This window comes from Hippopotamus amphibius, chromosome 3 (genome assembly GCF_030028045.1).
Source record: "Hippopotamus amphibius kiboko isolate mHipAmp2 chromosome 3, mHipAmp2.hap2, whole genome shotgun sequence".
Lineage (NCBI taxonomy): Eukaryota > Metazoa > Chordata > Mammalia > Artiodactyla > Hippopotamidae > Hippopotamus > Hippopotamus amphibius.
Genome location: NC_080188.1, coordinates 153,602,685 through 153,614,738, shown reverse-complemented (window position 1 = coordinate 153,614,738; position 12,054 = coordinate 153,602,685). Strand labels below are relative to the sequence as shown.

Genomic DNA, 12,054 nt, shown 5'->3' with positions numbered 1-12,054 from the left:
CACACTGTCAACACTCTGCAAAAACTTCATTTTGAGGTGTTAAAGCATCATCTTCCTATAGTCCTGATCTTGCTTCATTGGACTTTCACCTGTTTGGTCCCCTGAAAGCAGTCCTACAAGGACAAAGATTCACTTCTGATGAAGTGAAGACAGTGGTGCATTCGTGGCTCACAGCTCAGCCTAAAACAGTTTTTATGAGGGAATACGAAAGCTTGTTGACAAGATGGACAAAATGTATTAAAAAGCAAGGAGATTATGTCGAAAAATGATGTACTTATCTTTTCTAAAAGTTACTTAAATTCTACAGCCAGGGTGCAGATAATTTTTGACTGATCCTCATATTTTGTTTTTGTTAACCTTTAAAATAAAAAATTGTGATCCCAACCATACTGTGAAATAAAGTATTCTGAAATAAATACTTCTAAACTAAATTAATTTTGCATAGCAAGAATGTATGAGGGAGACTAACCCAAACTGAGATGCAGTAATACTTAATACCAAAAGGTACCAAGTATCTTGTTCCCCATGCCAACACCCCAAAGCATGGAGGAGCTTCCTAACTAATAGAATTTCCCAGATGAAGGAAAAGAGCAGCAGCATTTCCTCCCCGTGTTGCTTTAAAACAGTGGCTTCCCAACTTGAGGGGGTACAAGGATCAACTGGGAAATGTGCTGATTAAAATAAATATTCCCAAGCCCCAGCTCCCGATATTCTGTTAGGGGAAGTCTGGGTGTGGCCTCCAAATAAGCATTCTTCAAACAAGCACTCAAGTGCCTCTGAGACCGATGGTCCGCAACCCCGAAAATTACTACCTTAAAATCTTCAAGACACCTCAACGTCACTCTCTCCGCCTGCCTCTTTCCCGTCTTTTCCCCAAAGTGCCTCAGTCCTCTCCATACTTTGCGTCCAATTAAGCATCGTCAATCTATTTCGATTTCAGGTTTGTCACCTGCTGGCCGACCTGCATCACGTCACTCCATCTCCATTTTTGTCCTCTGCGGGTTCTCATCTTATAACCCTTCCCCCACCAGCCCTTCTTCCGCCCTGTGCGACCGTCCCCACGCCGCCACCCACGTCTGTAGCTCCTCCCGCCAGCTACCCGAGCTCCGGGGCCTGCAAAACTGGCCGCGCCGCGCCCGCTCCCCACTCGCCACTTGCCACCCCCCGCCTCCCGGCACCCCGCCGGTGAAACCGAAAAGCCACACCTTATGGCCGCTCCATGAGTCGCTCCCCCGCCGAGCCGGGGGGAGGGGGCGTCAGTCACAGGCCCTGAAGCCCCAGCAGCATTTTGAAACGGCGGGTAGTGAAGGCACAACTTCCGGCCCCGCCAACCCATCTCGCATAAGAGCTTCCGGCGAGGCCTCCAGAAACCATAGATGGGCCAACTGGAGGGCTAGAGAGCTAAAAGGCTGAGGAGTCGCTACCATAGAGTAGACCCCAGTCCGGGGAAAGAGAGTCGCAGGACCTGGAGGACTGAGAGTTGTGAGGTTTAAAGAGAGAGCATTTGAGGAAATAGCAGGGTCTTGTGATAATTAAAAATACATCCTGGGAGATCAAAAAAACGGGGAGGGGAGAAAGCTAAAAGCATAATCAAAGGCCACTTTTTCAGCTCTTCAGAAAGCTGAAAAACCACTCCCTGTGTTTCTCAGTGTTAACTTTTCACTGCTACTCCCCAGAGGTGGCTGGAGCGGAGAAACAGAATCCTCGAGTTGTCGCTTAATGGGTAAGGATGAGACTAGTGTATACACAAATTACTATAAGATATGTGGTAAATGCTAAAAAAGAGATGCAAAAGGACAACGAGGTGGAGCTTATTTGGATCACACAACCAGGTCATCTATAGAGCCTACTCCCTCCCAAAAGTACCTTCAACAAACCTCTCAGGCCGACTGTCTTCAACCTCTGCCAGTGCCGAATGGCATGACCTCCCCCAAATACCTCATTTTGTTTATTTTAAGATGATTCTAGATGTTAGAGGAATTTCCGAGTCGAAGTACGTTATTTTGCCATTTCTGTTGGTTTCAGTTATGCAATCTGGAGAAGAGTAAGGCTTCATTCTTTCCAGTGTGAGTACTATTGGTTTTTTGTTTGTTTGTTTTGTTTTTGCAGACAGCTACCATGTCCCATCTCTAACCCTCTCTTTTGTTTTTCTGCAGGCTGAAAATATCCTCAGTCTTCAACTATTTTTTTGCCATGGTTTCAAGCCCTCTTGCCACGCTTCTAAACAAGCACCTCTTTGTCCTATTTAAAATGTGACTCCCAGAACCAGATACAGACCCATGCAACATAAAATGGGGCAATGACCTCTCTTAATTTGCACATTGCATCTTGCTCTATTTCTGGCATGACCTCCGACTTAGGTGGAGATCCAGAGTTCTGTAAACGAGCTGAAGAGGTAATTCCTTTTCCACAGTTGCTCCAAGAGAGCTTTTTTAGGTGAAACATTGTCAACTATTTCTCCTCTCTTTTTCTGCAATTAATTTTAATTTTTTAAAAAATCCCAAACAGGAGTTTGTTTTTTGTCTTTTAAATAGTACCTGGTTAGTTTAGGTCCTTTCCTACTGTGTCCTGTGTCATGGTCCCAGCGCGGGTTGGAAAAGAATTTCCAGACACAAGGCAGAATGCAAAGAAGATAGAGTTTATTAGAGAAAAGGGTCGCTGCAGGAACAGCGGGTCGACTTCCTGGTAGCCGGGGAAAGTCGACCATGAGCATGGATTGCCTGCCTGTTTTTATAGCCAGGGAACCTGCGGTTATCTGCTGACTGGGCAGAATATGTATACTTTTAGTGTGCTGAGCAGGAAAAAAATGGGGTAAATATCTTGCCTTGTGTGGGATGGGCAAGGGACATGGCATGCTGCTTGGGAGGGCTCTGGGAGATTGCAATTGTTGTATTGTACAGGGTGATAAGAGTCCTGTAACTCTTTGTTCTGGCAATATTGGCCCTTTGGGTCTGTCTTGTTCTTTGTCCTTGGAGCACACCACATCCTGGACTCTTGGAATTATCATCTTTTCATGCAATACAGTTTGTTTAAGGTCCACAAGTACTTGTTGTACACCTACTGTGTGTCAAGTACCAACCTAGAGGATTCTAAAACAAGTGACACCTAGAATCTGTCTAGAGGAGGCATCAGACTGTCCCGATAAATAGAATGTGGTAAGTGTAGTGAGCTGCAGTGAGCCTTGCCTGGAGAGTCGGGAGAGATGAGCTCTTTCACTTCTGCATTTTGCAAATTGTTGATTAACAAATCTAACTTATTTTCATTTTTTTAAATAAATTTATTTATTTATTTTATTTATTGGCTGCGTTGGGTCTTCGTTGCTGCACACAGGCTTTCTCTAGTTGCTGAGAGCGGGGGCTACTCTTCATTGTGGTGCACAGGCTCTAGAGCACAGGCTCAATAGTTGTGGCACATAGGCTTAGTTGCTCTGTGGCATGTGGAATCTTCCCAGGGCAGGGCTCAAACCCATATCCCCTGCATTGGGAGGCGGATTCTTTACCACTGCGCCACCTAGGAAGTCCTTATTTCCGTTTAAAGCCTTGATAAATATGTTGACTAGGGCATGATTAAGAATAGAGCTTTTCCCCTCATGGTTGACTCTGATTCACGATTAATTGTTTCTCTCCCAGGGTTGTTCTTAAACCAATTATCCCACCTAATAGAGGTCAACATTTGGCAACATTTCTCTGACCTTTCCCAAGGAGGAAAACTTCATAAAACTTCATCAAATGACTTGCTATAATGAAAACAAATCATAGCTATAGTATTTCTTCTGCCAGTCAAGTAATCTTGCCAAAAAAGAAAATCAAATTGGCTTAACCTGCTCATAACTGACTCAGTGATCACCGCTTCCTTCTCTAAGAACTGTGCTCACAAACCATTTATTTAATAAAGAAACAGGAAATCTGGGTTTAGTCTAACTATTCTAGAAACCAGAAAGTTACACAGGTCTGCAGTTTCCCAATCTGTAACATAAAACGGCTGAATCAGATTACTTTTCTAAGGCCCATTGCAGCTTTAAAGGGCTTAGAAGCCAATGTTATTGGCCTATAGCCTTTCTTAGAAGTTATAAGGAGCTACTTCAGACATACAAAAAGGTATAATGAAGAATTGATCTCCTTTTTCCCCACCATTCATCCTATAGAACAATACTTTACGTATACAGAAAAGTTCCCCGCAGTCCCTTCTCCTGTGGCATCTCCCTGCTTCAACTGCAGAGGGAACCATTATCCTGAGTTTGGTATTTACCCCTGCCTTGTGTTTCTTTAGATTTTTAGGATTTACACCTGTATATATTCCTTTCAAATATTTTATGTTTTAAAATTTTTAAAAATTTGTCTTCATGTTTGCCCCTGTCTGTGCATATGGTCTGTGTCCTATGCTCCTTCTCTCATAATGATGTCAGCCATATTGGATTAGGGCCCACCTCTATGACCTCACTTTCCCTAACCACCTCTATAAAGGGCCTATTTGCAAACAGAGTCATATTCTGAGGTACTGGGGCTTAGAACTTCAACATATGAATTTTGAGAGGAGACACAATTCAGCCCATAAAGTAATGAATGCGCCCAAACTTTTTTATCCCATCTCTTCCTTTGACAAATATTTAGGTGTTTCCAATTGTTTGCTCTACAAACAATGCTGCTGTCAACATTCTTGTACTTGTCTCCGTGTATACTTTAGGGAGTAGAATTATTGGGTCATATACATATTATCAACTCTCTTAGATCGTGATAAAGTGCTTTCTAAAGTGATTGTAAAGTATACACTCCTGAAAGAAGTGTATAAAGATTCTGTTGCTTCACATTTTTGCCAACACTTGTTATTATCAGGTTTTTAAAAAATAGATGTGAAATGATTTTTCGTGGTGGTTTAACTTATGTGTCCATGATTATTAGTAAGATTGAGTATTTTTTTGCATTTATTGACTATGGTTACTCATCTGTGAATTGTCCATATCTTTTGCCCATTTTTCTATTGGTTTGTCTTTTTCTTACTGATTTATGAGTTCCCTATATAATCTGGATATTAATCCTTCTTAATTATATGTATTACAAATAACATGTTCAAATCTATAGCTTGTTTTCACTTTTTGAATGTTGTCCTTTGAACAGAAGTTTTTTAAAGACAAATTTATTAATTATTTTTTGATAGCTTTTTATTGTATATTATTCAAGAAGTTATTTCCTCTTATGTCATAAAGACACTTCATTTTTTTTTCTAAAAGTTCTAAATATTTGCTTTTCACATTTAAGCCTTTAACTCATTTATAATGAATTTTTGTGCATGTTGTAATGCAGAGATCCAATTTTACTTTTTCAGTTACAAATTGAACAACAAATGTATGGCTCTATTATTGAATCTATAAACTGTGAGTCTATACATTCTTGAATTAATCTTTCCTTCCCATTTAACATAATCATTGAAGATTTTGTAGAAGAGTGGAGCCTTTAAGAATGAGTAGGAGTTCAAGAGGCAGAGGTGGGAGAAGTAATTTGAAGAAATATGGCATAAATAATGAGGAGAGGGAGGAAGAATTAGAAGACTGTCTGAAAAGCAGAGAAAGAGTCTCCTTTGATTGAAGTCTTGATTACTGTATAGAAGATTGGCATTGTATTGAATTATACTGTCCAGTGTAATAGCCAGCAGCCACATGTGGTTTGAAATGTGGCTAGTCCAAATGGAGACATGTAAAATACACATCAGATTTCAAAGATTTAGTAGGAAAAAAATGTAAAATATCTTATCAATAATATTTTGTATTTATTACATGTCAAAATAATATTTTGCTATATTGAGTTGAATAAAAATATACCATTACAATTAATTTTACCTGCTCCTTTTTTACTTTTTTAATGTGGCTACTAGAAAATTTTTAATGGCATATGTGGTTTGCATTATATTTCTATTAAATGGCACTGGCATGAGATGCTAGCAAAGTAGGCTAGATTTTGGATTTTGAATACTGCTATAAAAAGTTCCATGTGTTATTCAATAAGTGGCAGGGAAGAATCAAAACATTTTGAGCAAAGAAAGGAAAATCTAATGTTCCTAATTTGATGACTCAGCATCCCATCTGCACGCAGCCACTTTTAGAAAGCATTCAACCATTAGCCCTATGTAGATGATTAGCTCTGGTCATGTGATTCTTATAGAGAATACTTAATATGATAGTCCTTGTTATTATTTTTAATGTAACATGAATGGAACAAATCTAATGTGTGTTCCTTTGAGTAAGAAATTGGGACATTAATGAGCTAAAATTTTAATAGTTCCCTATTGCTTAGGGGATAAAGTTATTCTTTTGCCGAAATTATTAATAACTCAATATTGTCAGCTTTCCAAATTCTCTACATCTCCCTCCACTCCAGTCAAATATATGTTAAGCCTCTACATCTCCCTCCACTCCAGTCAAATATGTGTGTAGCAATGTTTTCTTAGGTCAGTCTCCCAAGGCAATAGAAATAAAAGCAAAAATAAATAAATGGGACCTAATCAAACTTACAAGCTTTTGCACAGCAAAGGAAACAATGAACAAAATGAAAAGACAGCCTGTGGACTAGGAGAAAATATTTGCAAACGATGTGACTGACAAGGGATTAATTTCCAAAACATGCAAACAGCTCATATAACTCAATAACAACAGCAGCAAAAAAACCCCAAACAACCCAATCAAAAAATGGGCAGAAGAGGGGCTTCCTAGGTGGCGCAGTGGTTGAGAGTCCCCCTGCCAATGCAGGGGACACAGGTTCGATCCCTGCTCCAGGAAGATCCCACATGCCATGGAGCAACTAAGCCCGTGTGCCCAAAAAAACAAACAAAAAATGGGCAAAAGACCTAAACAGACATTTCTCCAAAGAAGACATACAGATGGCCAACAGGCATGTGAAAAGATACTCAACATCACTGATTATTATTAGAGAGAAACGCAAATCAAAACTACAATGAGGTATCACCTCACGCCATTCAGAGTGGCCATTATCAAATAAACCTCTTCCATTGTTGGTGGGAATGTAAATTGGTGCAGCACTATGGAAAACAGCATGGAGGTTCCTTAGAAAACTGAAAATAAAGTTGCCCTATGATTCAGGCAATTCCATTTCTGGGCATATATCCAGAGAAAACTGTAATTCAAAAAGATACATGCACCCCAATGTTCATAGCAGCACTGTTTATGGTAGCCAAGACATGAAAGCAACCTAAATGTCCACCAACATGAATGGATAAAGATGGAATACTACTCAGCCACAAAAAGAGTGAAATAATGCCATTTGCAGCAACATGGATTGACCTAGAGATTATCATACTAAGTGAAGTAAGTCAGAAAGAGAAAGACAAATATCCTATGATATCATTTACATGTAGAATCTAAAATATGATAGAATGAACTTATTTACAAAACAGAAACAGACTTACAGACATAGTAAACAAACTATGGTTACCAAAGGGGAAGAAGAAGGGAAGGGATAAATTAGGAGTTTGGGATTAGCAGATAAAAAGTACTATATGTAAAACAGATAAACAACAAGGTCATACTGTATAGCACAGGGAACTATATTCAATATCCTGTAATAAACCATAATGGAAAAGAATATGAAAAAGAATGTGTGTGTATATTTTATATATATATATATATCTGAATCACTATACCAAAAACTAACACAATGTTGTAAATCAAGTATACTTCAATAAAAAAACAAATGTGTTAAGCCTTATATACAGTATGACTATAGTTAATAATACTGTCCTACATATTTGTATTGCTAACAGAGTAGATCTTGAAAGTTCTATCACAAGAAAAAAAAATTTTTTGTAACTATGTGTGGTGACAGATGTTAACTAGACTTATTATGGTGATCATTTTGCAGTGTATACACATACCGAATCATGAGGTTGTACACCTGAAACATAATGTTAAATGTCAATTTTACCTCAATAAAAATTAATTTTTAAAAATATGATAAGCGTTTGTTGAAGGTTGGATAGCGTCAGAGAATGACAGAAAGAACAGAATCCCAGGAGTCTGATCTTGTTGTATCTTTGCTATTAAGTCTTTATGTAACTTCATGAATGCTTATTATGTCAGACACTATTCTAAGCAATTTATATAAACTGTCTTATTTAATTCCTGCATCATTTTATTGTCCTGAGACAGAGAAATATCTTACTCAAGATCACACAGTGGTAATAAGGATTCAAAAAGGGGCACCTAACTTCAGAACCCAGGCTTTATGTAGAGAATTTATCCTTTCAGTTTTTCAGTGTACATATATGCACACTAAATTTTTTTAAATTGAAGTATAGTTGATATACAATTTTAGTTTCAGGTGGACAACCTAGTGATTCAGTGTTTTTAGAGATTATACTCTGTTAAAAGTTATTACAGAATAATGGCTGTAATTTCTTGTGCTGTGCAATATATCTTTGTTGCTTAAATATTTTTATTTGAAATATTTCCTAACTTAACAATATTTTACAATTATCCCCAGGTTGTGTTATTTTATAACATGATTATTAATGGCTACATATTCCTTATTAAGTCTGTGCCATAATTTATATAGCTATTTATGTCATTTACAATTTTTTCCGATTAAAATGCCTTGACATTCTCTCTTGTGATCAGGTCTTTTTGCACATCCCTGATTATTTCTTTAGGACAAATTCCTAAAAGTGGAATTGCTGGACCAGAGCAATCACTCCTAAAGCAGTTGGAATTAAGGGAAAAAAGCATCAGCTAACAAAAACACTGTAATGTCCCACTCTGAGCCCCACGGAGGGTAATTCTCCAGGCCAACCCTATAGCAGAGGGCCGTGTTCAGATTACTGGTGGCTGTGGAACAGAAGAGCCTCCAATGCCAAGATCAATAAAATGTCTTTCTGCTAGCACATTCAGCTTTCCGCTCTGGCTTAGTAAGATTTCTGCCCTCAAGGTCATTGGGGGTGACCTACTCCAGGGTTTGCATCATGTAAAATTACTTGGGCTCCGTTAAGGGACCTACAGGACAATCACTCTGCAGGGTCCTTTCTCCCACTTTATACTGCACAGCTCAATGCAGTAGCTTCAGAACAGCATTATCTGTAATCTCTCGTAGAGAGATTCATTTTTTGTTGTTATTGTTGGGTACATTTTAGAACTGATATCCACTCTATTATCAACAGTATAATAGATCTGATGTCACCACAGTTCTTCAAAAGTGACATGCCTCGCCGTTCTGTTAATCTTGGACGTGTTAGCGAGATTACAAATCAGTCTACCTAATAATTGTTGTTGGGCACATAAGTGTCTCCCAATTTTGAGTTAACTGGTAAGGCTGGTGAAGGTGCATGATTTAGGTCTTCTTGTTTTTCTTGGCGCATGAATCCTGAGCTTTATTGGGTTTAAAACAGCTTCACAGAATGCTGGCGGAAGGAAGCGATTGCACAAGGTTCCTCCTTCTTAAATAAGAAATTGTAGGGCAAGCGGCAGTTTGCGAGAGCCCGGATAGCTCAGTCGGTAGAGCATCAGACTTTTAATCTGAGGGTCCAGGGTTCAAGTCCCTGTTCGGGCGTTCGAATTTCACTTGTGTTTTCGTTTTCTTTCTTAAATACTAAAAACCTGAAAGAAAAATCGCTTCCCGCTGGGAAGCCGCCAAGCGAAACGTCCATACTCGCCAAGAAGCTGAGTGATTTTGCGTAGCCACTTTTTTTTTCTTCCCCGAGAATGTTTATCTAGCATACTCTGAAATATTGAAGTTGATTAGATTTAAGGTAGAAGGAAGCTGTAGAATTGGAATTTTCGTATATGTAGTAACCTAAGGAAGGGACAAGAAAAGGGAAACACGCCCGAACAGGGACTTGAACCCTGGACCCTCAGATTAAAAGTCTGATGCTCTACCGACTGAGCTATCCGGGCGCTCTGTTGACACTGCTCTCTTCTGTTTACTTGATTATATTCTAATAAATTGCTTCTCACGTGGATTACATTTAGATCTTAATTAATATTAAAGTATTTTTTTCAGCAAGATGAAGAAAAACAAACATTCATCTTTCCGTATTTTTCTCCATTTACTTAATACATGTTATTTTCAAGTTATTTCATATCTTGTGTTTGATAAATTTCCAATATTTACTAAGCTCTCTAAAATTAAGCGGTAGTAAATTACAGAAAAATGGGCAACCAAGACGAACATTAAAAATTCAGACAGCTGCAACCTCTTTTTATTACAATTCTTCTGTCTTCCATATATTACTTCCCATATAGGACCTCTTGATTTTAGTTACATTCTACTAAACCAGAAGTACAGTGTTTTCCCCATATTTTTAGTGAACAATATATTTCCGTTCACTAGATGCTGTAGCTGTGAAATAAGCATTCCTTAGCACAAAAGAAGGAAAGATACATTTGATTCATGAATAGAGGAGCTAATATAGGAAAATAGAAGTGACTGTGGAAAGGTGGGTCTGAATTTACATTGAGAGAGAGGGAGTTTAGACATTTAATTTAGATTTTGATTGAGTTTTTGCCTTTCTCCCTCTTCCAGGCAAGCTGCAGTTTTCAAGTCAGAGTCACAAGGTGAATCCTTCTAAAGCAGTATTAGTGTGTACCAGTGGAAGCAACGTGGCAAATTAAGGCTAAAAACCTCAAGATCAGCCTAGTTTTCCCTAAAATCAACTTCATCAACTCTGGCCCATAGGGTGTGGAACACGGGATTATGAAATTTCAAGACTGATAAGGGAATTCATTTTTGTTTCTCAGAACTTGAGCCTTCCGGACGCAATGAACAAAATTGCCCAGCCTCAGTTGTAGGAGTTTGTTTCCTACAATTGTCTGATTCTTTTAGAACAAAGACTAGCAAACTGTGTGATCCTAAACAGGCCTGGGTTTCCACACCCATAAAATGGGGGGAATTGATTAGATTACCTGTAAGATGCTGTCTAAATCTAAAATTTAACCACTCTGTTACTTTTCCCCCTGTGAATCAGATTAGAAGGAATAGACTCAAAATGCAACAGGAAGGAATAATTTAACTGAACAAACATTTATTGATCATCTATTATGGCTTAGGTTCTGTGCTGGCTCTAGAGTCAGAGATATATACGACATGGATCCTGTTCACAGCCTAGGAAAGAAGGCAGACATTGAAGCAATTAATTTTAACAAAGTAATAAATGCAGTCATAAGAATTCAAGTACAAGAAGTGGCAAGAGGTGAGAATGGACAGAAAGGCAGGGGGTATAAAATGAGGGCTAGGGTCTTTCTTTTCAGCAAGGAAAGTACAGGATCAGAGCTGTTTCAACAAGTCACTGTCAGAGGTATGCTGAGGAAATTGTAATGAGCCAGACAGACAATTATCTATTCAGACATTTATTTAGCACTCCTGTTCGATGAGGAAAACCTTTTTGCTGTTAGTTTGAATAAGATGTAGAAATGTATTTTACCTTTTTTTTTTAAAGAAAGGGAAATGATGTCTGTCCCGTGTCCCTAAAGGAGCAAAAATAAAGGTTTTTTTCCCCTGCCCAATGGCCTTTGTTACATATTCCCTTTCCTCTAGGATAATAAACCAGCTGTTTAAATAGACTGAGACTAACTCGGGAATTGCTTACTGCGTACCTATTTCCACAGCAGTAAGCCAGGCACAGTGGGAAGGAAAACAGTAAGTGTGGAAGAAAAATGAGGAATAAAAATTGTGTTTAGGGTCTGCTGAATAAGTTAGTCTGGCTGGAACAGAGGAAGGTAGAGAGAGGAAGTGTGGGGTTGGAGACAGCTGACAGGGTTTATTTCAGGCTAAGGAGAATAATTTTATCATATAGGTGACGGCAAAGTTTGAAAGTCAAATGGAAAGTTTGGCTTGTTAACATTGTGAAGTCCCACCTGAGGAAGCATGAACGGAATCTGCTTTTTCCATGCCGCGTTACAAAACACCACCAGTAGTGCTCTCTTGTTCCTTTTTAGCAGGAAAGCTTCCTGGAGTGCTTTATCAAGCTTCTCACTCACATTGACTGTTGAACTTAATTCTCCCACTAGAGGGCGGTCTAAACTCACAGATTCTATAATTGGCGCCTCCCGCCCCCTCC

At 38.8% G+C, this 12,054-nt stretch overlaps 1 protein-coding gene and 2 non-coding genes across 7 annotated transcripts in view; 1 reads left to right on the top strand and 2 right to left on the bottom strand.

The window, feature by feature from the left end:
- MDM4 (MDM4 regulator of p53) overlaps window positions 1-1,316 on the bottom strand; it is a 30,940-nt gene extending 29,624 nt beyond the window's left edge. For 4 of the 5 annotated variants that reach the window (XR_009052566.1, XM_057726418.1, XM_057726421.1 and 1 more), the window contains exon 1: window positions 1,206-1,316. The gene's annotated coding sequence lies outside the window, so the exon portion shown is untranslated. Of the gene's footprint in view, window positions 1-812; window positions 948-1,205 lie in introns of those variants that run through there. The other variant, XM_057726419.1, reaches the window with a different exon arrangement.
- Window positions 1,317-9,475: 8,159 nt separating this feature from the next.
- On the top strand, window positions 9,476-9,548 carry TRNAK-UUU (transfer RNA lysine (anticodon UUU)). The gene has a single exon. It is a non-coding gene; the product is annotated as a tRNA-Lys (tRNA).
- Window positions 9,549-9,819: 271 nt separating this feature from the next.
- Window positions 9,820-9,892, bottom strand: TRNAK-UUU (transfer RNA lysine (anticodon UUU)). Its single transcript has one exon. It is a non-coding gene; the product is annotated as a tRNA-Lys (tRNA).
- Between the last annotated feature and the right edge of the window lie 2,162 nt (window positions 9,893-12,054).